The sequence below is a fragment of the Rhododendron vialii genome, chromosome 1a (assembly GCF_030253575.1).
Source record: "Rhododendron vialii isolate Sample 1 chromosome 1a, ASM3025357v1".
NCBI lineage: Eukaryota > Viridiplantae > Streptophyta > Magnoliopsida > Ericales > Ericaceae > Rhododendron > Rhododendron vialii.
Window position 1 is genome coordinate 3889705 of NC_080557.1, and position 27544 is coordinate 3917248.

General features: G+C 39.7%; 3 pseudogenes; 1 reads left to right on the forward strand and 2 right to left on the reverse strand.

Annotated features, from left to right (window-relative positions):
* Window positions 1–4848, reverse strand: LOC131304018 (temperature-induced lipocalin-1-like; annotated as a pseudogene).
* Window positions 4849–5247: 399 nt separating this feature from the next.
* Window positions 5248–19538, reverse strand: LOC131304024 (tryptophan N-monooxygenase CYP79A68-like; annotated as a pseudogene).
* A 3499-nt stretch (window positions 19539–23037) lies between these two features.
* On the forward strand, window positions 23038–26609 carry LOC131303992 (cadmium/zinc-transporting ATPase HMA2-like; annotated as a pseudogene).
* Window positions 26610–27544: the final 935 nt, after the last annotated feature.

Sequence of the window (27544 nt, forward strand, 5' to 3'; positions counted from 1 at the left end):
CTATTTTGCAATACCTACTTTCCTAAAATGGACTTAATCCACCAAATGCCCTTGGTGTCCTTGGGGCCTTCTTCCTCTGGTGGGGGATTGATGTGCTTTGTCTTGTGAAGCTTGCTCACACCATAACCCTCCTCTTTGACTTTCTGGACTAGCTAATTGTACATCTCTTCGTCAAGATGGTTCTCTCTGCATAGTATCTAAATAGACAAATAACACAAAAAGAAAATTAATTGGTTAATGGAAGATTTGCCGATCGCTAACTTTAGGGCTCCGAAGTTTGTCGGGGAGCGCACAAGCTGGTCCAGACATCCAATTTTTTTATAAAAAAAACGTAGAGAAAGAACATGCATAGTTACAAAAACATACCCGAAGATACTTCTTGAAGGGCTGCCCAATCAAAATTTAACTGATAATCCCCATTAAGATATAAAACCCAGTAATCCCCAACAATAGGGATTATGGGCAAGAAGGGGGAACATAGAATTTGACCTTGAGCTTGGCCTCGTCACTTGAAGGGTTGGCCTTGTAGGCCGTCCCTTCTATGGACCCTCTCTTCCCGTTAGTCCAAGTCTTGTTCAGGACATGCACGGTGCCATCATCCCTTAAAGTGTAGAAGGGGGAACATAGAATTTGACCTTGAGCTTGGCCTCTCCGCTAGAAGGGTCGGCCTCGTAGGCCGTCCCTTTTATGGACCCTCTCTTCCCGTCAGTCCAAGTCTCGTTCAGGACATGCACGGTGTCATCCAAGAGCGGATTCAATTAAGACACAGATGGGTCACTTGACCAATCTGAAATTAACGGGATTTTTTTGGTTTGTGAACCCAAAAATAAGTAATATATATTAAAATACCTGAAAAGTCTTGTTCGAGTGGTAGGGGCTTCCTTTTCCACGCGTGTGGTCGTGGTTCGAGGTTCGGTAGTATCCTTCTACTTTTTGTTTTTAACGTTTACGTGGTTTGGGAAAATATTACCACAATTCCAACATGCAACCTCTTTCACCAATAACAGTATAGGAGTAATAAGTTATCAAGTACAAATACAGAAAACATCAATATATTTTTATTTTTGGTTCTCGTTATATTATTTCACGTTCTTATTATATTGGATTGTGAGAATCTTTATATTCCCTCCGTCCCTAAAAAAAAATTTAGCAGGCAAATTTAGGTTTTTAAAAAGATGCATTTTTTTATTAAAAAAATTCAACATTTTTTTACAACTTGAAAAAACTCATTGATATCTATAGATTTTTGAAAAAAAAATTAAAATTTTTAACGAATAAAATGCATCTTTTTAGAGATTTAGATTTGCGGTCTAGACATTTATTTAGGGACAGATGGAGTAAAATTTATGCTCAAAAAGTGACCCATTTGTGTGAAATTTCTGGATCCACCACTGGTGCCATCATCCCTTAAAGTGTATGTAGCCCTAGTGTCGGTCCCATTCTTGGGCTTGTTCCTTGATGGGAATGAGGCAATTTCGTACCAGCGGCCCATGTACCTGTTTAGGTCCAGACCCTTCACCACTTCCATCTCTTCACAATTTGAGGAGAGAGAGAGAGAGATTTTTATGGGTTTAGGGACGTGGAATGTTGATAAGGTGAAGAGATTGGATATATAGATTTCTGGGGCCAACGTGGATGGATGAGAACCTGACATGTGGGCGGTGTAGGTCTTGGGTAAGGCAAGGACTACGAGAAATGGATCATTCTGGAATGAGAATTGAGAAGTGTTACTTGTTTGGGAAGTTAGCCAAATTTTGATGGAAGATAGATAGAGTGGGGAAAGGTCCAGTCCAGCTTTTTTAATGTCTAGTCCGGTCGAGTTTTGAGCCGCTGGAGAGGTCCACAACACCAATCAAAATCGTCAAAAGAGTTTATTTTAAATTCGAATCGTCAAAATCACTTATGGACGACCGTAATTGTGCCTTGCAGGATGCACTAGATTTCAGATTCCTACAAAATACTAGCGAGATGTTGTACAAAAAAAAGTTCCCTTACAACCATGAGCATACACTAGCCACATAATACTCTGTAGTCTGCGTTTCCTACAAAAAAGTAATTTCCTCTTGCATCTTGGTTTAATGGTTTCCAGATTGAAAATGAAAGCTAATAGTACTCTGTTATCTGCATTTCCGTTCATATCCTGAACACTCGTTATCTTCTGGTGTTATACACGATCTCATCCCTCTCCTGTACAGATGTGAAAAGTAAAGGATTGATTGGAATATTTCAATCTATTAACACGGTCCTGCATGCTTGTGGTTATGAACACATGTTTTTATGAGTTGGGAGATCCTTTACCTTCTGGTTTAGTTTTTAACCAGCAAAGTTACCGATCCAGATGTCCCGAGACACATCTGTACACAAAGGTGTTTGAAATTGACCTACACATGTTGGATGGTCCTGGACACTTCTATTTCCAAATGAACTAAGCAATTTCCGATTTTAATCACGTCCTGAGTTTCATAGCCTAACTTCTTCTTTTTTCTTTTTTGACAAAAATAGCCTAAGTTTTTATGCGTATGTAGTATTGCTGGATCTGTTTAGAGCAACTCATGCAGAGAGTAGATCCTACTGATTTGGTCCTTTCCAAGCTTACATGGAGAGATGGTGGTTGTGAATGTATTCGATCTGTCGACGCCATGTATTCATTCTGGTTTATATGTGACACTGTGTTTGGAAATGTGTTCGCGTGTTCCTTGATTACTATTCCATAATGCATTGGGTTGTAGATTAACCGAGTTACTCTCAAGAAACTCTAGGCTACTTGAAGCTTGGTAGACTTGTTCCAGCTTAGTTCGTAAGACATAATTTTGGACTTGTTCAGTGAAAGAGGCATAATTTTGGGCATATTCTAATACTAACATAGTTGCTATTTTTACTCTTCTATGGAATAGTAGTATAAAACACTAACAAGCTCGAGTTTGAGCTCAATTATTCGAGCATGAGCTTAATTAATTTTTAGCGAGTCACCTCGAAGCTCGGTTTGAGATACTTCAAAGCTTGACTAGATTTGGCTTGTTTGTAGCCTTACTACGATCCAAACTATGTGCACTTCTATTGACACAATAGGCATCATACGATGCGCATTAGTTTTTCAGAACCACTCCCTCCCTCTCAGCATGATACCCAATAGGTTTTCTCCCCAAATATTATTCCCATTCTCTACATTTCTTTTTATGTAAAAATTGTGAAGTTATTATTCATGAAATACTTAGACTATAGCGTATAATCTCTGAGAGACATTATTCTTATGAAACGATCAATCTTAATGAAAAGCTCTTTTTTAGGAGGGTGCATGGCATTCCTCATCCCCTTAATTAAGTGTAATACCCGAATTTTGAATACTATGATTATTTATGCAAATGGTGGGTTTTAAGTGGTGCTTTGAATGCATTTACAAGTATAAAGAAAATGGTAAGTTAAGAGAGATTAGAGAAGAAAATGTCTAAATTGCACAAAAGACAGATTTTGGTCACGTGGATTTGTGCACTTGAGGTCATGTGGTGTGTGTAATGGATATTTATGTTTCCTTGTATATCTTTGGAGGAGGGAGTTTGTCTTATACGTGGTAAATGTTAAGACTTAAAAGAGAGAAGAATTGGAACAAGGAAATATGGATGAATGAGGTGGTGTTATATGTCTACGTGGGGTATGTGCATGGGGACACACGTACATTTGAGTTTCTATATATTATGTAAAAAGGAAGCAGTGGGGGAGGAAAAAAAAAAGAGAGCCAGGGGGAGTGGCTTAAGTCTTGGGTGGTGAATTTTTGGTAATTGACATGGGAAAATCATCTATGTGTGCGTGGGAGTTTTGGAAGCGAAGTTTTTGCGTCGAGTGGTTGATTTTAAAATAAAAGTATTTGAGGATCCAAGTTAATACATCTAAGTTTTACAAATTTAATTTTTACGTTTTGGGTGCTTGTGGGTTGGGGTGTTACATTAAGGTTCTACTGATAAGAGGTGAGGAAAGTGTTATATGGATGGTGAGTAATTTTAAGTTGTGCACAACATGCATTCACCAAACAATGGTATATATTCACAACCTCGGTCACTTGTCAACACGTTGATCTCTTTTTGCCAAGTTTATTGTCAACTTCATTTTTCCAAATAAATAAAGAATGAATTTGTCCAAAATCTCATATTTGCTATTCCCGTTGTTTGAACCATTTCTGACTCAGAACAACACACACACACATGTATATAAGCATGTAGTGTGCATATGAAGATCCCATTGGTTATGGACACCGTGTTTCAAATACTAGTAGAATTCCGTATGTTTATACCAGGAGTATATTGGAGAATCACTTCTAGTGAAGTTGGCAAGGCCCTGTTCTAGTTTCTTTCTGAAAGTACTTTTTGAAAAAGAATGTAATTTCAAACTTAAAAATTATGTGTTTACGTAAATAATTTTCCTACCGATATAAATCTTATTTGATAGATTTCATTGAGATCTTTTAAATAGTGCAAAAAAAATTGAAAAATTATTTTTCATTTTCATTATATTTGAACTTGAAATTACTTTTTTTTTTAAAAAGAAGAATTAAAAAGAAAGCGGAATGACACCTAACTCATCTCCCTCCCCCTAGTGGTGACCAAAGTTGGTGTCCCACGAGGGACCGGGCTTTGGGAGCCAGGGCTATGGATAGCCTCTGAACCCCCCTGTGCTAATCTTAACACCCTCCACTAACCCCCGTTAATGTATATTGCCTGACAAAAATAAAAATAAAAAAATACTAGGAGTATATTGAATATTGATGCTAATTATTCCTTATTTATTGATGGAGGAGAAACGATTAGTTAGTTTGTGCTAACTGCCAAGGGGCACAGGAACCATTTTTTGACTCATTTTAATGGATCTATTATATTCAGACTATTATGGAAAATCTGTTGTGGGTTCTTGTGACTATTGGAAGAACATCAATCGCCGCATATGAAAGTATCATTTGGAAAAACATGAATGTACGCGAAACTTTTGAGGTTTGTAGCAAGGGGTTTGGTCGGCGGAATTTTGACAGTAATGCTACACACATAGCAAAAATGTACAGATTTGTTGTGGGGCCCACTATGGGTCTCACACAAACGATCTGAGCTGTCTATTAAATGTAAAATATTTTTTCAAGGGTCCTTGTGAAAAATCAACTTAATCCGATACCTATAGGTGCTCGATTTAATCATCTAACTTTTCATTTGAATTTCAGGATAATGAAAAGATAGATGATTTAATCGAACACCTATAAATATCGAATTGAGTTGATTTTTCAAGGAAACCCTTGAAAAAGTGAATAAGTTATTCTCATTCTTAATTTTTACACCCATAAAAGTCTCAAAGTTGATGGTACACGGTTTCGGCCAACCGTGGATGTGCTTTCGCGTGAAGTGGTTCCGCGAGAGATAGGTCTCCATCAGACTCGTTCAACTCAATCTTGGACACGGTGGGTGGCAATTTCCAAGAAAACCCTTGCAAGAGCCTAGCCATAAGCATGGTTGTAATTGTGGACCCCAGATTAACCGCTGGGCATCCACGCCTCCCTATGCTGAACGACAACATTTTCAAATCGGGTTCAGTTAGCACCACGTTTGAGCCGTCTTTTTTCAGGTGGCGCTCTGGTCTAAACTGAAGTGGCTCATCCCAAACTCTAGGGTTGCGCCCGAGCCCTGGGCGACTTAGCAAAATGTGGCTACCTTTGGGGATGAAATAACCAAGAATGGTGGCATCAGTATTTGAGACATGGGGGACATTGAAAGGTGCAACGGGGTGGAGGCGGAATGATTCCCTCACGCATGATTTGACATAGTTGAGTTGTGAGAGATCGGATTCTTGAACCAGTCTCTAATCCCCCACCACTCTGTCTAGTTCCTCCGTGGCTCTTTCAAGTGTTACCGGTTGATTTATCATCTCGGCAAGTGCCCACTCCACCTACTGGATTAAGTTTTCGAATTGGATCCAAATTTGAATATGAAAAAAAAAAAAACCCTCAATAAATTAGCATCTTGTGATGGCAGACCCAAGAGAAATACAAAAATGATAGAATTAAAAGAAGTTAGAGCATCTCTAGCGACTGAGTTGCTATTTGGTTCGCTATTGCGATGATATAGTAATAAATAGAGTCAAATTGCTATGCTATAGCAATTAATGTTGCTCCAATGATGCATGTCATTTTTCTATTTTTTTCACAAAATATGTCAATTCGATTTGTCATTTATGAGTCCCATAATGAGAAAGGTAGAAACAAAGGGGCAAAATTATATTAATAGCTATACCTTGTGTTTTATTTGGCACAAATATAAATACATGTAAATATGGCATGCGTTTTATCTCACCATTGAAGAAGGAAATTTTGAGCTTCATGCTATAATGTAGGTATAATACGTAACACATGTAACCTGCCATTGGAGATGCTCTTACAAGTGCATACCTACAAATTAAACAGCTACACATTTATGACATTGTATTGATTCCTATTACATGCAAATTGATAACAAAATGTGTTTCAACTTTTAGATTTCCTGTTTTACAAGCAACGTTGCTGTAGTTGTATGTTGGCAGTCTATAAAAACTAGTAATAATATTAAGTGCCAAAATGTACACGTGAAGGTCCCTTGATTTATATTCGTTAAGTTCTCAATAGATGTTATTGTACTTTCGCTTATGGTTGGCTTCTCGCCGACCTTTTTTCCTGATAGCGGGTGGCATATATATGATTGTCTTCGGTTAGGTGTCAACCTTGTGTTGAATGTAGGTGTTAAGATATAATGTCTCACATTGCTTGGGAGTGGAATGAGTAATCACTTAATAATAGTTAGAACATCTCCACTCATTGCCAATTGGTTTTGAGATAGATATAAAATTTCTACATGGTATTAGAGCGAAATCCATTCCACCCCACATTTTATAAAAAATTTCAATCCACACCCTGCGATGACAGACCAGCAAAAAGGCTGCGCGATGATAAGACCCAAAAGTAGCCACACGTGACAGACCTCAAAAGCGGCTGCAAGTGAGGGGGGATGTTAAGATATAAAGTCTCACATTGCTTGAGAATAGAATGAGTGATCATTTAATAACAACTGGGACCTCTTCACTCATTGCCAATTGATTTTGAGATGGATATAAAGTTTCTACGGTAAGCCTTTGGTTGTGATGTCTTCTCCCCGTTTTCTTTTAATCTTTGTAATTATATTTCTTTGATTAATATTTTTTTTTTCCGATGAAATAAAGAGTTCTCAATAGATGTTGACCTACTTTGGTCCCTTTCCAATATTCTTAGGCTGGGTTCCGGAAACAAGTTAAGAAAACAAGTTAAGAACTTATTTTTTGTTGAATAAGAAGGGTTGTTTCGGAAAATAAGAAGGGTTTTACTTATTTTGGAAGAATTTATATAGGTACCAATGGGCGCCGGGAGGGAAATCATACTGGCGGCCGTGCCGGGCCGTCTCCGGCCACCGGACGGCCGATCCGAGCCGTCCAAAAATTCTATAAAAAAAAATCGAGGGGGCCTTCGCGGGAATCAACGGCATCCGAGGTGTGTAGGGTGCTTGATCCGAGCACCCCTTTTCCGTGTATATATGATTTTTGGACGGCTCGGATCGGCCGTCCGGTGTTCGGAGACGGCCCGGCACGGCCGCCGGTACGATTTTCCTCCCCCGGCGCCCATTATCATAGCAACAGTCTTATTTTTTGTATAAAGCAACTTCAAGCTCAAAAATCATGTGTTTACGCAAATAATTTTCCTATCATTATGGATCTTGTTTGATAGATCTCATTGAGATCTTTAATACGGTGCAAAAAAAATTGAATTTTTTTTTCATTTACATTATTTTTGAGTTTAAAAATGTGAAAGGAACTTTTTTATTTGAATTTTGTGGAATGACCCTTCTTATTTTTTGAATAAAAAGTGGCAAAATAAGTACTTATTTTTTAAGAAAGTTTTCGGAACGGAGCCTTAAAAAATGATGGGCCGCTCCGACTTTTAAAAATGGTAGCTCAGCAAGTCCTTTCAGCATAAGTGCATTTTCCCACTAGGTACTGTCTATAAATTATCCACGCGCCTCTCTATGCATGTGCCCAGCATTTAATGCTAATGCCCAACTGGTCTCAGCATATCCGCCCGCCCCTCTCTCTGTACATATATATATATGGAGAGCAATTATTCTAGGACCATACCTAAATACACACTTATACACACAAGTGCATGGGCCCCACATACACTAGAGAACAATTATTCTAGAACCACATCTAAACACACCTAAACACACACTCATACACATAAGTGCGTGAGCGGGGCCCACGCACTTGTGTGTGTAGATGTGTATTTGGTTGTGTGTTTTAGGTGTGGAGGTAGAATTATTCACGAGAAAAAGTACTACCAGTTGAATCCAGGAATCCTGATCCCCCTCCCCCCTCCCTCTATCTCTCCTCTTTAAATCTCAAAATTTTTAAAAGATTTTGTTATTGTCAGCCTGCTGAGCTGACAATAAACACCTTAAAAGACAAGAAAAACATATATTTTTGTGTACTTTATATACTCTTTAATACACATTCATACACTCATTATTGTCAGCCTATTGAGTTGATTTTAAAATTTTCCATTTTTAAATAGTCATAGTTTTAATTTTGCTTATCCAATTTTGAAAAACATAATAATTTTGAAATCTACTCAAAAAAGATCTATGAAAAAAGCCCCATATCAATTGTGAAATTCTGTAACATAAAAATTATTTTTTGTGTGTAGGTTCCTATTTTTTATTTTTGCAAACTTTAAAAACGCTATAACTTATATTATCCATGTCTATAACTTTATCAGTAATGCTAATTTTTAATTGCCTTTTAATTATTAATTAGTAGTATTTTTAATCTCCAAATCATACAATTATAATTTTAATTGTTAATTACCAGTAATGTTAATTAGCAGTGTTTTCAATCCCAAAATTCTAATTCTAAAAACCCTAAATCCCAATTGTAACTGTTAATTAGATGTGTTTTCAATGCCAAACCTTAAATCCTAAACCCAAAAAACTCTAAACCATAAACCACAAACGTACCCTATGTGAGAACCCACCTTATGGAAATAAGAGTCCCACCTTACGAAAAAAGCTATTGACCTTACGAAAAAAGCTATTGACCTTTTTAATTGTTAATTAACAGTATTTTCAATCCCCAAACTATAACCCTAAATTCTAATTTTTAACTATTAATTAGCAGTAATTTCAATTCCTAAAACTCCAAAAGCCCTAATTTTATTTGTTAATTATCAGTGTTTTAACCTTAAAATCTACCCCCTCCGTCCCAAATTGTTTGTCCGGTCCGGAAAATGATAACTTAAAAAAATGAAAATTTTTTAAAGAAAAAATTTAAACTTTTTTCACGAATTAATAGAATTCATTGATATCTAGTAAGTTGTTAAAAAACTTTTGAATTTTTCTTGCAAAAATTGTATTATTTTTAAGACTCCGTTTTGCGAACCGAACAAATATTTTGGGATGGAGGGAGTAATTTGAACAAAATAAAACAAATAAAATTATATTTAACATAATTAATTATGCATTTAAACTATTAATTATTAGTTTTAACACTATTAATTGCAAATTTAGATTGTTAATTACAAATTTAAACAAAATAAATCAAACATTGGAAAATAAAAGTTTAATTTTTTATAATTTTATATTCAATATTGATCTCAATAGATAGAGCTCTATAAATAGTAAAATATAAATCTTATAAAAGCTAGATATGCTAAAAAAAAGTTATAGACATTATAAGTTTTAAATTGTAAAATATAAAAAGGAAAGAGAAGAGAGAGAAGAGAGGGAGAGAAATTTGGATGAGAGAGGAAACTACGGATGTGAGAGAGAAAGAGAGAGAGAGAGAGAGAGAGAGCGAGGGGGGGGGGGGACCACGTGCGAGGGGAAGAGAGAGGAGAGAGAAAGAGAGGGAGAGAGGGGACAATTTCTACATGTGCATGCGCGTGTGAGGGAAAGAGAGAAAAGAGAGGGAGAGTCTCCAGCTGGGCGTGCGTGGGGAAGGACTTGGTGGGAAAAGTAATTATGGGCATTTGTGCGTAAGGACCCGGTGGAGCAGAATCCACTCACACAGGACAGACTGGGAAGAAGCCCCATGTTATTACAGAGATCACCGGAGCCATTTGCATGAAATGGGCCTTAATTTGGAGGTTTAAAGACACAAAGCCGAATCCGGTTGCAATTAGGAAAGCCCAAGTGAGAAATAGAGGAAGAAATTAATACAATGCTAGAAGGTTTAGAAGTCTTGGATATATACTTGTTGTTCAAGGAAATTAATCTAGCTCAATATAGTCATGCAATGGTTCTAATTAGTACGTGATTGGGGTGATTAAGATAGATTATGATTGGAGATGAGTCGTGTCCAGCCTAAGATCGTATGCCCGATCGAAGAATCGTAATAATCTTCGTGACGATTATTGATAGGGATTGCAAACCCTAGAACTAATCTTAATTGATATGAACATTAACCGGATTTATATATAACTTCTTTATGCAATGGTGGTGGATTCGAAACCCAAAACTTCTCTTCTTTAGCTTTTTGCCACTTTTATTATTTTGTTTAATCTAGTTCTAGCTGTCTTATCTTGAATGAATTTAAAAATTAATTGAATTTAACCTTACTCAGCTATTCAATCCCCTTGAATGCTATTCGGCCTTAACACTTGTTCTTCGGAGTCGTAGTTAACTCTAAAGTTTTATAAATTTGTATTGATACCAAAATGACATGATGAAAAAACCTACCTCATAATCTCTTCATGTGTAGTGTGGTTTTCGAGTGTAAGGTTGGGCTTTTCGCTCTCGGTTTTTTTTTTTTTTTGGGTGGAGGGGAACCGAATGAGGCAGATAATTGGGGGAGAGAGAGAGAGAGAGAGAGAGAGCTTACAACTATTTGTGCTTTGATCTCTTCTGGTGAGAGCAAGGCGCTACCATCTTTCCTTTTAAGGCCAATGAGGACGTCGAGGAAGTCCTCTTGCTCGGTCCTACTACCTTCTGTCCAACCTTTGATCCTCTCGTCAATCTCAGGATCTTGATATCTTGCCACGCTTGCAATGGCCGTTCTGATGGTCTTCTTGTTGCGGAAACTAAGGATCAAACCAGAACACAAACACACACACAAACACAGAGACAAAGATTTACGTGGTTCCCCAAAATCGGGTACGTCCACGGGGGGCAGCCAGATTATATTTAGGAGGAGGAGGATTACAAATCACTCAAACTCACACTCTCTCAAACTGATACAAAATCAGATACGTTTCTGATTTCCCACTCTCTGGTCTCTCACTCAAGAGAGATACAAAAACATGGAGCAAAGCTCGAATTTTATAGGCTGTGCAAACTTCACTGTTCATGGCCATGCGAGGATCAATGCAAATCCACGCCTGAGATTTTTCCTGATTTGAGCGTGGCTTGAGAAATCTTCATAGGCTGCCAATCTTTGACTTCAATCACCCACATGGGAGAATGAATTGCATTCAATGCAACCCACGCCAAATCTTCTGAGTAAATGCAAATCTGCATTTGTATAGGATGGAGCCAAAACATGGCCTCAAAAGTCAACAATCTCCACCTTGGCGACAATTCTCCAAGATCCGATGCTGCCCCCAATGCGCCCTTAGGCGCTCTGAACCGGAGAGATGTTGATCAAGTCCAAACAATGATTGAACTTGATCCCAGTAACAACCTTTGTCAACATATCAGCTGGGTTGTCTGCAGTGGCAATCTTTTCAAGCAATATGTCCCCTTCTTCTAGAATTTCCCGAACAAAGTGAAAACGGACATCTATATGCTTTGTCCTGGTATGGTGCACCTGATTCTTTGCCAAATGAATGGCACTCTGACTATCGCAATAGACATTGATGTGCTCCTGTTTGGCACCCAAATCACCAATCAAACCCTGCAACCAGATGGCTTCTTTTATGGCCTCAGTCACCGCCATATATTCAGCCTCCGTAGTAGATAGTGCAACCGTGGACTGTAAAGTCGAACGCCAACTAACTGGTCCTCCTGCCATAGTGAAAACATAACCAGTAATTGACCGCCTCTTATCCAGATCACCAGCGTAATCTGAATCTACATAACCAACTGCAAGCTGATCACCAAATTTCTGATCTCTCCCAAATTTTAGGCCAACATTAACTGTTCCCTGAATGTATCTGAGAATCCATTTCACGGCCTGCCAATGACCCTTTCCTGGATCATGCATATATCTGCTAACCATACTGACAGCGTGTGAAATATCGGGTCTGGTACATACCATTGCATACATCAAGGATCCCACAGCGTTGGCATACGGAACTTGGGCCATCTGTTTTCGTTCCGCATCAGTACGAGGTGACATCGAAGCGCTGAGCTTAAAGTGCGGGGCTAACGGTGTACTAACGGGTTTAGCTTTGCCATCTATGCCAAACCGTTGGAGTACAGTCTTTAGATACTGAGTCTGCGATAAGCAAACTGTGCCCTGCTTCCTGTTGCGCTGAATCTCCATCCCAATGACCTTCTTTGCTTCTCCAAGGTCTTTCATTTCGAATTCTGAACTCAGTTGTGCCTTCAACCGAGAAATCTCCACCTTGCTCTTAGATGCAATTAGCATATCATCAACATATAAGAGCAAATAGATAAAGGAACCATCCCGAAGTTTACGAAAGTAAACACAATGGTCAAAACTGCTGCGAGTATACCTCTGCGTAGCCATAAACTGATCAAATCTCTTGTACCATTGTCGTGGCGACTGCTTTAGGCCATATAGTGACTTGCGAAGACGGCAAGCCCAATTTTCCTTTCCAGAGACCTTGAAACCATCTGGTTGTGACATATAGATCTCTTCGTCCAAGTCGCCATGCAAAAATGCAGTCTTAACATCGAGTTGCTGTAACTCGAGGTCGTACTGCGCAACCAAAGATAATAGAATGCGAATCGATGCATGCTTCACCACTGGAGAGAAGACCTCATTGTAGTCAATCCCTTCGCGCTGAGCATAACCCTTTGCCACCAATCTGGCCTTATGTCTAACACCACCCTTGACCGAACTGTCCTCTTTGTTGGCGTAGACCCATTTGCATCCTATTGCTTTATTCCCTTTGGGAAGTGGTACCAGCTCCCAAGTCTTATTCTTGTGAAGAGAACTCATCTCCTCATTCATAGCCTGCTTCCATTGAGAACTGTCAGAACCTGAAACGGCCTCCCTATACGTATTCGGAACACCTGTGATAACCGGAAGGGCGTATGCAACCATACCATCATATCGGGCAGGTTTTCGAATCTCCCTCCTCGGACGGCTAGTAGCAATAGACTGTGTTGGCGCTATAGCCTCGGGAACTGAAACATCATCAGACTCAGAACTCGAATCTGAAACATCACTGTGGTGCTCCTGTGGTGGCGAAATGGTAGGAACTTGAACTACAGGAACCTCTAGCTCCACCTGCTCTGACTGCTCCACCTGATCTGAACACCTTGGAATGGTGTTAACCTTTCGAGAGTTGGTTTGAAGCATGGCCGACTCATCGAAAGTAACATCTCGGCTGGTAATAATCTTCTTAGACTCCGGGCACCAGAGTCTATAGGCCTTTACACCTGGAGTAAAGCCAACAAATATAGCCTTCCTAGCTCGAGGATCCAGCTTAGATTCTGTGACATGAAAATAAGCAGGACAACCAAATACATGCAGCCGATCGTAATCAATCGAAGATTGACCAAAGTATACCTCCATGGGAGTCCGTCCGCCAAGTGCCTCTGACGGTAGCCTGTTGATCAACTGACAGGCATAGGCGACTGCCTCTCCCCAAAATACTTTGCTCAAACCGGCGTTGGACAACATACACCGCACCTTAGTCACCAAAGTACGGTTCATCCTCTCTGCAACTCCATTTTGCTGTGGAGTCTTCGCGGCGGTGAAATGTCGGACTATCCCCTCCTCCTGACAGATTTTGAGAAAGGGATCTGAAGTATACTCACCACCGTTGTCTGACCGAAGTACCTTGATTTTTCTGCCAGTCTGAGTCTCCACCCTCTGCTTCCAACGAAGGAAGGTGTCAAGGACCTCGTCCTTGCGTTTCATGGGATAAACCCATACTCTCCGTGAAAAATCATCAATAAACGTGACAAACCACCGTTTGCCACCAAAAGTTGCTGTCGTTGTGGGCCCCCAAACATCTGAATGAACATAATCCAGAATACCCTTCGTACGATGAACTGCGGTGCCAAATTTGACCCTGGTCTGTTTGCCCAGAACACAGTGCTCACAGAATCCAAACTTCCCTGTCTTGGCCCCCTTTAGGAGACCTTTCTTCACCAATCCTTGTAAAGCTTTCTCTCCGGCATGACCTAGGCGCATGTGCCAGAGTCGGGAAATGTCATCTGTAGCATCATCTGAGCTGCTGTTGGAGATGGCTACTCCTCCTGTAACTGTGCGCCCGTCGAGGAAGTATAAATTTCCCCTCCGAGTGCCTTTCAGGACCACTAATGCACCATGGGTTACTTTCAGGGCTCCACCTTCTAAAGTAATCTTGTAACCTTTTGCATCCAAGGTTCCAAGAGAAATCAAATTTTTCTTCAAATCCGGGACATACCGGACATCTGTCAAAAGCTTGGTTGTACCGTTGCGCAACTTGAGTCGGATTGTACCTATCCCCTGAGTTTTGCAGGCATTGTCGTTGCCCATCAAAACTACGCCACCGTCAATCTCCTGAAAGTTTGAGAACCAGTCCCGATGGGGACACATATGGTAGGTACATCCCGAGTCCAGAATCCATTCATCTGAATTCGTGTCTGATGAAACAATCAAGGCTGACGCCAAGTCGTCAACCTCTCCTCTTGCAACATTCGCTCGTTGTTGTTGTTGTTCCTTGATTTTGGGGCAATCCTTCTTCCAGTGCCCCGTTTCATGACAGTAAGCACACTCATCCTTTGCAATCTGCTTCCTGTCACCGGATTTCTGATTCCTTTCAGCTGATTTGCCTTTTGACCTGGACCTGGACTGTCTCCTCCCGGACTGTCTATTCCTCGATTCAGTCCTTCCCCTTACTGATAGTGCTGATGAAGAGGGATCTCGATGAACTTGTTGATCCTTCTTCCGTACCTCGTTGTTAATCAAAGTAGAGCAAACGTCATTAAAACGAATTTCATCTTTTTCATACAGTAAGGTAGTAACCAAGTGGTCATATGTATCAGGCAAAGAATTTATCAACAAAAGTGCCTTATCCTCATCGTCAATTTTAACATCAAGGTTTTGCAAATCGGCCAAAATTTTATTGAAACTATTTAGATGTTCGTTCATTGACGCACCTTGTTGATACTGAAAACGATACAGTCTCTTCTTCAGGTAGAGTCTGTTCTCTATGCTCTTCGTCATGTACTTGCTCTCTAATTTCTGCCACAACTCCTTGGCTGAATTGTCCCTCATGATGGAATACTTGATGTCTTTGGACAAACAAAGACGGATCGTGCCACAAGCTTGCCGATTAAGCTTGTCCCAATCGGAGGTGGACATATCCTCAGGACGATCCTCCAAAGTGAATTCCAAATCTTGTTGATTTAGAATATCCAAAACTTCGCATTGCCACATGCCGAAGTTAATTGTGCCATCGAACTTATCCACTTCGAATTTGGCATTCGAAACCGAGCTCCTCCTCATGTAGGAACTGACCGAGGGCTCGTCTGAAGTCTTCTTATCTGATGATTTGTCCATAGGTGTTGAAGAAACAACACTAGGGCTCTCCTCGTCAATGCTGGACATCCAACGAAGTCAAAAACGAGAGTTTTACCGCTGAAAATACTCCCAACAGATTTTTTCGGAACGGAAACTCGAAAAACGGGGCACGGGGTTGGATCTGGAACGTCGAGATAGTCAAAATCGACTACTCACGGGCGCAAAACGGAGTTCGGACGCCTCCGAAATCACAGAAAAAAATAATCTGGCAGTTTGACCATTGACCAGCCACTGTACCGCTGACTGGACTGCCACGTCATCGTTGACCGGCTGACGTGGACAGTTGACCGCTGACGTGTCACCAAAATGGGACCCTTCTTGCTGACGTGGCACCGCCACGTGTTCGATGACGTGGCTGCTGACTGGGCCGCTGACTCATCGCCTAGTCAGCGTTGACTGCCCATGTGGCGTTGACCGGCACACGCTCTCCACACGCCAGCGTGTGCTCTCCGCGTGCCAGCGTGCGCTATCCACGCGCGCGCGCAGATCTGACGCGCTCCGCACGCCCCACCTTTGACCGGCGCGTGCTCGCTCCTCCGGCCACCTCCGGCGACGTTCCGACCACCGTTGTGATCGTCTCAACAATCCGAATTTGGGTCTTTGATCAAAAAAAAATTTCCGATCACTTTTCGGAACTGGGTTCTATCTGGACAGAACTCGCGGTGAACACGCCGCCGTCGAACGGAGCGTTCTGCTTCTGTGGTGCTCGGTTCGCGACGGGCCTTGGTGCGTTGGAATCGTCTCGGAGAGACGCACGAGACTCAGTGATCAAACTGAGTTTTTGATCAGAATTCCGTGACTGTAATTTTCTGGACAGAAACGGAAAACAGAGCCGAAACAGAGTTTGTGTTCTTGGTAACCAAATGCTTTGATACCAATTGTTGCGGAAACTAAGGATCAAACCAGAACACAAACACACACACAAACACAGAGACAAAGATTTACGTGGTTCTCCAAAATCGGGTACGTCCACGGGGGGCAGCCAGATTATATTTAGGAGGAGGAGGATTACAAATCACTCAAACTCACACTCTCTCAAACTGATACAAAATCAGATACGTTTCTGATTTCCCACTCTCTGGTCTCTCACTCAAGAGAGATACAAAAACATGGAGCAAAGCTCGAATTTTATAGGCTGTGCAAACTTCACTGTTCATGGCCATGCGAGGATCAATGCAAATCCACGCCTGAGATTTTTCCTGATTTGAGCGTGGCTTGAGAAATCTTCATAGGCTGCCAATCTTTGACTTCAATCACCCACATGGGAGAATGAATTGCATTCAATGCAACCCACGCCAAATCTTCTGAGTAAATGCAAATCTGCATTTGTATAGGATGGAGCCAAAACATGGCCTCAAAAGTCAACACTTCTCATGACCATCCAAATCAACACGGCCACGCAAGCATGGAAAATAATCAGACACGCAAAAGGCATATAGGTATTGGAGAATTGTGAACAATGCACTCACGTGCTCTTCTTCCTCAACCCCCGGCCCTCCATCAGCCCTTCCCTTCCCAAAAAATCTCTTGCCGAAAACCATCTTCCTTATCACATTCCCGCAAAACTGTCGGGCAATGGCTCTCACGTTCACCACACCCGCGGTAGCCGAGTCCGTGGCTTGATTATACACAAACCTAACGAGGTGGTCGGCTTCCTCTGCTCGTTTGCCCTGAAGCCACCGACGCCTTGCTGCTGAGAGAACCTCGGAAGAGAGGACTCTCCTCATTTTCTCCCATTGTTCTCCCAACGGAGCTAAGACCGTTGTTAGATATCCTCTGCTCGTGAGTTCCGCCGATAGGACAACTGGTCTGGATGAGAAAACAGCGTCCTGTTTTCTCAGGAACTCGATGGCAATTTCGGGGGAGGTGACGGGGATCACGTGGACATTCCCTAGACGGATGCACATGATTTCGGTGTTCATTTCCTCCATCATTTTGTGCACCCAGCGGAACGTGGGCTTGTTTTTTAGAAGTTCTGGGAGGCTCCCGACGAAGGGCCATGGTTTTGGGCCCGGCGGAAGTGAGAGAGGTACTGTGGCTCGTCTCTTCCACAGGATGAAAAGATTTGATGCCATGGAAAGGAGAACTAAGCAATAGCTCAAGAGAGACGGTGAAATGCCACTAATGCTTGAGGTTCGAGTGTTGTGGAGCCTGGAGGCATTGGCAGAGGGGGTATTTCCCATTTTTGTGCGAGAAATTTCCCATTTTTGCTGCTATTTTTGTCTTCCCAAATTTTTCGGCCATAATTCTTGACTTTGCGATTTTGACCAGCCTTAATTCTTCACTTTGTGATTATAGCCTAATAATAGCAATTTAATGTTACTTACCAAAATGCACTGATTATTTACTTCAAAATTCTAAAATATCTTGTAGATTTGTTTAGTGCAGCTTTATATAAGCTAGAATAAAGTTAAAACTGTTCGTTAAATAAAGTGAAAAATGACTTATTATTTCAACTATAAATGTCTAGATATTTGACCACTCAATCATTCTATAGAAGCACCTTTCAGTTAAGTGGTTTTTTTTTTTTGTAAAACGTGTTTTTACAGCTTCAAATAGTAAAAAAAAAAAAGAGTGGAGATTATTCATAAGCTAGAAAATCGCAATTAGTGCTAACTCTATCTCATTTTTGTTTTTTGTCAAATAAGCTAGAAAAACTAACTAAATAAGTGATTATTCATAATTGATATCAAATACCATTCATCAACTTTTTTAAGCGAATAAATTAAATTATAAATGCTAGTACATGGGCCGATGTGCATAGATTTTATAGGTCATGACTACCAACTAACTTGAAAGCAAATCAAATATAGAAATTGAATCAAGTAGAAGCGCCCCCCCCCCCCAAAAAAAAAAACTTGCAAAATTTGGTTGAAGCCTATTCCACCGAATTAAGGAATAAATGGCGAAACAATGCTGTTAAAAAATTTGCTTGACCATATATTATTGATCGTAATTTGTTGCCCCATGTTAGAAGAATTCACACTTTATTCTGAAGTACCATAAGGAAAAGAAGAAGAAGAATTCGCAAGAATATTAGGAGTCACTTTTTCTCCATGATGGTAGTACTCAAAATCTCATTACAGTTACACAATCAGTTACCCACGTGAGAGTGACAAAATTGGGATCGATAAGCCCATTTATTTACACTATTGAGGGCTTATCACTTTTCCCACTCACCGGTCACCACTACCACCGACTCCCTCCAATCAGATCTAGTCTCCAGAAACCCTAACCCAATCAGATCCAGTTTCCATAAACCCTAACCCAATTAGATCACAGAATGCTGTCGTGGACGTGCCTCACCTGCAAAAGGGAGTTTAACACTGCCCTTGCTCTTGTTGCCCACAAACCTCAAGGCGTCTGCAGTCAACTGTGATCGAATCTCAATTGAGTGAAACCGTGAAAAAAGAACGCAATGTTTTCCAAAAAAAAAAAATGCGTAGTTCTTAAACTGACATGTCAGATTCTCAGTACTCAAAACATAAAACAAACACAAGACCACCCAAAAGATAACCTTTTTTCCTCTATGGAATAGCATACCAGCAGCACCAACACCTGCAAATTTAAAGTTGAAACCAATCATATTAAGGAAAAAAATGGGCGAATTTCCAATAAGAAAACTAGGATAGGGAAACCAGTCTCATTTTTATCCTATGTAGCATTGACACTCCATCGAGGGTGACATACAGAGGATTGAACGGTTTGGATCATCTTTACGAGATCTGAGACAAGTCCAGTAAAAAATCGCTGTAGTATGTGCTTAAGTTATTTGTGTAAGTAGACTTTTCAAATCCATTATAAAAGGACTCGGCCCAGCCCGATGGGAAGGGTTATAGAAAGGAAATCATCTCTCCGGCTTAGAGAGAAAAGTTTAAATCTAGAATCCCAAAACGAACAAATAAAGCATTACTATTTACTAATGATTTTTGCTTCAGGCCACTGCTTGTGCTCCACGTGCTGCTTATGTTCGACGGGCTCCTGCTTTACCAGTTGCTACTCCCACTCTGCCAGCAGCTGCTCCCACTCTGGCTAACCATGGTTAGCTATGGGTAAGAATGCAAGCTTTATTATCTGTTTTAGGGCACAAGTTAAATTAGTGTAAATACGATATTGGGGCAGATCCAAATTTAGAGTAACTCATACTATAGGCAAACCAAACACAAGTATATTTAGGTTTGCTGATCAGCAAGGTTTCTTGGTAGTGATGAATTTAATTTTTGTGTCTTTGCTAAAAATGAACTTAATTTTCATGGCATATATGTATGTATGTATGTATGTATATGTATATGTATATATATATAAATGTTGCAAAGTGTATACCGGACAGGGGTCAAACCAACCCTGCTATAGAGAGCTTTGAAAGAGTGAGCTTTATCATTGTAGTGGATCACATGAACCGACCCAATTTCTTTTGGTCATTTTTACAAACGCATGGAGAAACGAAAACAAACTTGAAGGTCATGATTAAATGTTGGGAAAAGAAAACCGCCCAACCTAGTGCATGAGGGAGTGTATCATTCCTAAGATTGCGTGCCTTGCCAACCCCACATACTTTTTTGTAAACACTTACCTATGGATAGTTTGGTTGATAATTTGACTAACTATTTCTATTAGAAAGATGTTGAGGTTACTCTAACAAAAAATCATATATCATGAGAAGAAGGGAAGAATATATGTCCAGATGAAAGATGAACACATCATCACATGGCCACAAATAAAAAAGAATGCACAAGGCATGTAACTCTACGTGTAAATAGTCGATATGAGTGGAAAATCGAGAACATAAATGAAAGTAAAAAATTGCAATACCTGCATGTATATTTTTCTTTTAGATTCTTGATCCACCTTTACCTTTACATTTACGGACTTTGTGCCAATTTATAAGGTGAATTCTCTTAGAATTATCAGTGTCTTTTGCTTGTTGGTTCTGAACTAGGCATTGTAAGGGAAGCATTTCCAAATCGCACCCTCTGCCATTCTTGGATCTCTCATTGGAGAGCTCAGTAATGGGTTAGGGTTTTGCTTTGGTAGTGGAGAGTAATGTGTGTTAAAAATCAAGATAATGATCTCTAATGATTTAGAGGGATTGATCAACAGAAAAAAAAAAAAAAATCAAAATTGCTACAGCTACTGGCCGGAGAGACCAATCTTACGTATCAACAGCACGCAGGGCCGACTCCGAACCCCGGACAGATGATCCGAGCCAACTAGGACAACACAACAACCCAAGAGAAGAAAAATGAATATGTAGTGAAAACTCTTCAATCGGCATGACCATATATAGTCTTCGATCTCTTCGGTATATGACTAGATGTATTATTTGATCTAAGGGCTAACATTCAGTCTTCCAAAACATTCCCAAACTATATTGTTGAATCATCCACTCTGTTCAACGTTTTTAGTGGAGCTCTCTATGCTTTCTAGTTTCTAGGATGCTCTATCAACCTTTCAGTCAATTTTGAAGATTTCGATTTTGGCACTCTAAAATTTATTGTCAGCTCTCCAAAAGTAGAGTGCCAAAATCAATCTCTATTAGGAATCGAATTTAGCACTCCACTTGTTAGGGCGCTTGTAGTAATTTTTGGAACTCAAAAATCAATATCCTTTTGAAAATTGTCTACCTTATGAATTTGTTTAGAACCGATGAAAAAACAAGTTCTTTATTTTAAATAGGTTATTTTATGATATGAATTAAATTATAAAAAGCAAGTTCTTTAATAACCTGCGAAAAAGTAAATACTTTTGTGGTCGTCTTTGTTATATAGATTAAAAGGGAAGTGCTACAACACACACCCCTTATTTGGGTGTGTATCATATGCATCCTTATTAAAACACACTAAAATGTTATGATTCTCAAAATGTTATGAATCTATTGCTAAAAAGTTACGAATCATATTGATAAAAAGTTACGAATTTTTAGTATAAAAGTTACGATACGAAATAAAATGTTATGAATGACCGGTCCTACAAGGAATTTTTTATGAGGTGGCACAATATGAACCACACAAATAGGTGCATATAGTACACACCTTAAAAGGGTGTGTATTGAAGACTTTCCCTAGATTGAAATTATTTGGGTACACAGTCCAAACTTTTAAAGAAAATCACTAATGGCTGAAAGCGAAAAAAATTATACGAACTTTGATTTCCGTCTTTAATAAAGAAAATGGAACTTTTTATTGATTGTAATAAAATTGTTTTGGTTTATCCGACGGAGAAAAACCATGAAAACAAATTTGACCAGAAAGTGAAAAGTCCATTATAGTGTAGGCGAAGATTTAAAAGATAAAGCTCCGTTTATTTGAGCGTAAAATATTTTTAGGGATGGCAATGGGGCGCGTCGGAGTCAGATTTAGGATGACCTCACACTATATTTTTTTGTCTCCAGACTAATGCCAAAATATCACTTGTTTCCCCACTAGAAATATCAGAAAACCATTTAGGCCATTTATATAAGGAAAATGAATTGTCTTAAATAGTGAACAATTTTGGACCATATACCATTATATGTAGAGAGCTGCTAATGGTACAGCAGTGGGGGTACAGCAGCCCCGTACAGATGGGTTTTGCGCCCATCTCGGGTCCCGCAAAGATGATCGGAGCCGCTCATTTTATTCAAAACATATTGTTTACGGTCCCTGTAAAAAATCATCTCAATCCGATATCGGAAAAGGCGTTTACGAATCATCCAACTTTGCTTCAGGGAACGTAAACAATATGTTTTGAACAAAATGAGCGGCTCCGATCATCTTTGCGGGATCCGAGATGGGCGCAAAACCCATCTGTACGGGGCTGCTGTACCCCCACTGCTGTACCTCAATCTTTACTGTTATATGTAGTCCTCAATCTGCTCATGTATTTGTGGGGGCATTGACAGAGCGGGATAAATCGCAGAGATGCCAGAGTCGAAGAATAATCGATCCCCATTCAATGTTTGTCCAATCAAAAAATACCCATTCTAGTCGGTGCAGGAAAGTTAGAGACATCGTAACTTGTCTATTTTTTATTTTTTTTTAGTAAGAAGACTATCATCTCCCTATTGGAAAAATGAATGAGATCGAAATACTCCCAAAAAATGGGCTTGGGGTGTGTTCGGCCTGGGCTCGGGCTATTAAGCCCGTAAGACTGTGGGCTATTCTGTGTAGCAGCTGGAGACTCCAAAGGTGAATTACACAGAATAGCCCACAGTCTTACGGGCTTAATAGCCCGAGCCCAGGCCAAACACACCCCAAGCCCATTTTTTGGGAGTATTTCAATCTCATTCGTAAATTCACACAATGCCTTGGAGACTCCTAGGATCTTTTGAACTAACTCCCAATAATGTATTCAACTAAGAATTAAATTCACACGCATTTCTGCTGTAAGTTTATCCTTGTTGAAAATTATTTCAAAATTTTCCTTTTGTTCATACAGGATTCTATCAATTTGTTTTTGAAATTTTTTCTTTTCCAGACTATGGCATGACTGAGAATGTGTTCAGACTCGAAAGCTCATTTGAGGATAAGCTGGAGATGTTTGCAAGCCAAGATGGTTTATTGCAGACTGAGATGTGTGATCCTCACAACTTGACACTTCTGACACCATCATTCCAGTTCTCTGAGTAAGATTGCTCTCAATCTGGTTCCTTGATTATTTTGTATCTACTAGATAAATTCTAACGTCATTCCTACTTTAACCATCTAGCCATCAAAAGGATGCGTCAAAATCCCAGTTCTCTACCCAAAGATGCCTCCCATCACCTGAATCCAATATTACTTTCTTTCCACCCTATGGAAAGTCACCGGTTTCCGAAAATTCTCATGGTCATGCCTTGTTACTGAAAGATATGAAAAACATTGAAGACATATCTTCTCATCAGGACTTGGATTATAGCAATGGAGAGGCCATAGATGAATTCTCATTGGGATATGATGGCCTTTTCGATTCATGTGATCTCAGTACATTGCCCAATCTTCCATCGTCAGTGAATTCCCATTGTTGGCGAAATACACCAATCACTTCTTTTGCTCAATTTAGTAGGACCCAACTTATTTGGGCAGTTGCCAAATCCCGGGTTCAAAATTACTGGATGAGGTAAGTCGTATGTAAGGAGGGGGTTCCCCTGGGATTGAAGATTGAACCCTGTAAGTTTCCAATCACATATGCAAGCTGAACCTTTTCTGCGACTATGTCCTCTCTTTCTCTCTCTCTGTAGAGAAATGAAAATGCATAGTACTCTGGAAATGTATTTTGGCAAACAATGCTCACTCATGTAGAACTTGTCTATGCGTATTTTGTTTGGGGATTGATGTATATTAACCAGAACTTTGTCTGTGCTTTACAGTAAGTAATAAAGCCATGGCCTGCTGTCTTTTGTGGTATAAAAAGTACTCTAGCAGAGCTTGCTTTGTGAAGTGCCTTGGTAAATTTCTGCTTAAGAGCATACAATTCTATTAAGCTATGCAGAAATATTGGTTGATTTGCTCAAGTATTCTTAGATAGTGCTTATGAATCTGTTTGTTTCTGGAAATACTGGTATGGCTTCGGATGGAACTGAGGAGAGAAATAACAGAGTGCCAAAGAGCTTGAATAAAGGATCCTTTTTGTTAACTTGTTTGGCAAACAGCTTCTAACCTTTTTCCCAGGCGAATGTTAGAATTTTTCAAATACATAAGATCAAAAGATATTGGGATTTTTGTTTTAAAAAGTAGTTCCGAAACCTGTTCTGCAAACCTGTATTCAAAGAAAGGTACCAAATTGGGCATGTTTTCGTTTTACCTGTCCTTTTTCCAAGCTGTTTGTAATCCATATTCTTCTCTCTGGTTTATGATCATCTTCTTTCTTTGAGTGCATCCAGTATTTTCTCTGTTTCTTTTTGTGATTTTTTTTGGGGCAATTTCTTGTATTGCATTGCAGCCGTCATTATTGTATCAGCTGGTCTGGCGGCAGTTCTATTTGTTCTAAGATTTGACAATAAAAGGCATTGGCTTCACTTGGCATTGGTGGTTCTGGTAAGTGCCTATCCATGTTCACTTATCCTCTCCACACCAATAGCCACTTTCTGCACACTTTCAAAGCCAGCAACCTTTGGGCTTTAATCAAAGGGGGAGAGTATCTCGAAACTCTCTCTAAGATAAAGATCTTGGCTTTCGACAAAACTGGTACAATTACAAGAGGAGAATTCGTGGTCACAAATTTTCATTCGGTGTCCAATGAAGTTACACTGAACACACTGCTTTACTGGTAATTACTATTAGTACTTCATTAAATAGATTATAGCCAAAAAGGAAAAAGGATACCCTGTAGTTTTGAGAAAGGAAATAATTCGGACTTCAGACTGTCACAAAGTTTGTAATGCATTACTGGATGCTAAAATCTAACATATCTGTTATTTTGAAGGGTTTCAGGCATCGAAAGCAAATCAAGTCATCCAATGGTGGCTGCACTTATTGACTATGCACAGACGCTTTCCATCAAGGTGAAACCTGAAAGAGTGGAAGAATTTGAAAATTTTCGAGGAGAAGGGGTTCATGGGAAAATTGATGGGAAGGATGTCTACGTTGGAAACCAAAAAATTGCATTGAGAGCCAGGTGTGTGACAAGTGAAGAGCTTCACCCATACTTTTCAATCTTATTCTGAAACAACAAGATTTACAATAATGCAATTGAAAGCGTTATCTCTGGGGGAGTATTTTATTTTGAGGGGTAAACTTCGATTGCCCCGTTGTGATTAGTGCTCAAGGAGGATTACCTTCCCAACATTTTGAAACTAGCACATAATGCTGCATGTTTTGTGGACCAAAGCGCATAGGCAATCAAAGTGAAATTTGCTCTATTTTTAACATGAAATTGTTGGTGGACTCCAATCCTACTGCATTTGCGGCTGGGTCTTTTTCTTTGTCCTATTCGACCTTATCATCAGACTCATTTCAAACTATTTTCAGCTCCAAGCATAGGCCACTGTGGTGAAGGAAAGTCCGTTGGTTACATATTCTTGGGAGCGGCTCCAGCTGGAATTTTTAGCCTCTCTGATAGTTGTCGAACTGGTGTAAGAGAAGCGATCAACGAGCTAAAGTCAATGAACATCAAAATTGTAATGATGACCTGAGATAGCCAGGAGGCAGCCATAGAAGCACAAAAACAGGTGAAGGGTCAGCCTTGAAATTTCAAATTTTGGCTGGCATACAAGTTAGTATTTTGCAAGCAGTGGCAAATTGCAGTAAGCCACTAGGGGGGACAACGTCCCCACAAATTTTTCTAAAACTGCACTTTGGTCTACATATTTTAATTTTTATTTCAGGTTATATCCTCCAAAATAGCATATATGCCGCCATTTAGATTGATTTAATAGTTGTTAACTCTGAACAAAATATTCCTGACTGCATTGCTGCTTCCAAACATTGATTTTTCTTCGTGTTTTTATTATAAATTGCTAAGAGAGGAGATGAATTTTTTTGAACAGCTAGCGGGTGCTAAGGGCGTAGTGCATGACGGTCTATCTCCCAAAGACAAGGCACAAATCATATCCAACTTTTAGAAAGAAGCTCCAACAGCCATTGTGGGTGATGGAGTGAATGATGCCCCTGCATTATTTGCAACACATGTCTACCAACTACTGCTTGCTAAGACATCATTGAAGTCATAGCTGATATCAGATACTACGATGTGCTACTTCTACCAAAACAAAGCCACGAATTGTAAAATGTTTTCTTTTCTTACTTGCTTCTGACTTCCTCTTCTTAGAAGCGTAAGATCATAAAAGAAATTAACATAATTTCTCCTACAATAACACCTCAATATTTCACTATTAAGAACCACTACGAGAACAAAAAAAAACTTGCAAATAACAAATCAACAAATGAGCACGCGAAAAAGTGCGAAGCACGTGCATTACACTAGTATTTGAAAAGTTTCTCCCACTTTCTTACTGTATAATTTGGTTCCTCCCTTCATCATCCGAAACAATCTTACACCAACTATTCTTTGGAACACAGAACTTACTCTCGTTGTAAGCAGAGAAATGAAGATAAAATTGGTACTTTCTGATATGGCAGGAAAGGGGATTACAATTTCGTGTACATAAAAAGTCGAGTCTTGCTATTTTCAAGGAAGATTTGCAGGGAACCACGCAAAGAAAAACGCGTTTGGGTTCATTCCGAGTCCCACAAAAATCTAGAAAAATATCCATAAATTTTAGAATATTATTTTATGGGGCCCTATAAAAAATCTGCTCCAACGGATATCGATAAGTATTACTTTTGGATTCGTAGGGGCGAACTGAGCAAGGAATCACTTAAGGAAAAATGTGTTTGGGCCCATTCTGGGTCCCACAAAAATCTAAAAAAATATTCATAAATTTTTGAATATTATTTTATGGGCTCCTGTAAAAAACCAACTCCAACGGATATCGGTAAGTATTACTTTTGGATTCGCAGGGCAAAACTGCTCAGTTTGCCCCTACGCATCCAAAAGTAATACTTATCGATATCCGTTGGAGCAGATTTTTTATAAGGCCCCATAAAATAATATTCTAAAATTTATGAATATTTTTCTAGATTTTTGTGGAACCCAGAATGAACCCAAATGCATTTTTCCTTGCGTGGTTCCCTTCAAATCTTCCCTGCGAATAGCAAGACTCAGAGCCCGTGAGACTTGGGATATCTTAGAACAACAATGACGTTAGTTATTTATTTGTCAAAACATATATAAACGATGACGATTTTGTAAAGGATGTATCTCTGTAATTTTTTCCCCCTCCAGTAGAAAGGTGGGCTGAATTGGAATCAGCATAGCAACCTCCGATCAACAGGGGAACTCATCCAATCTAGAATGTTTG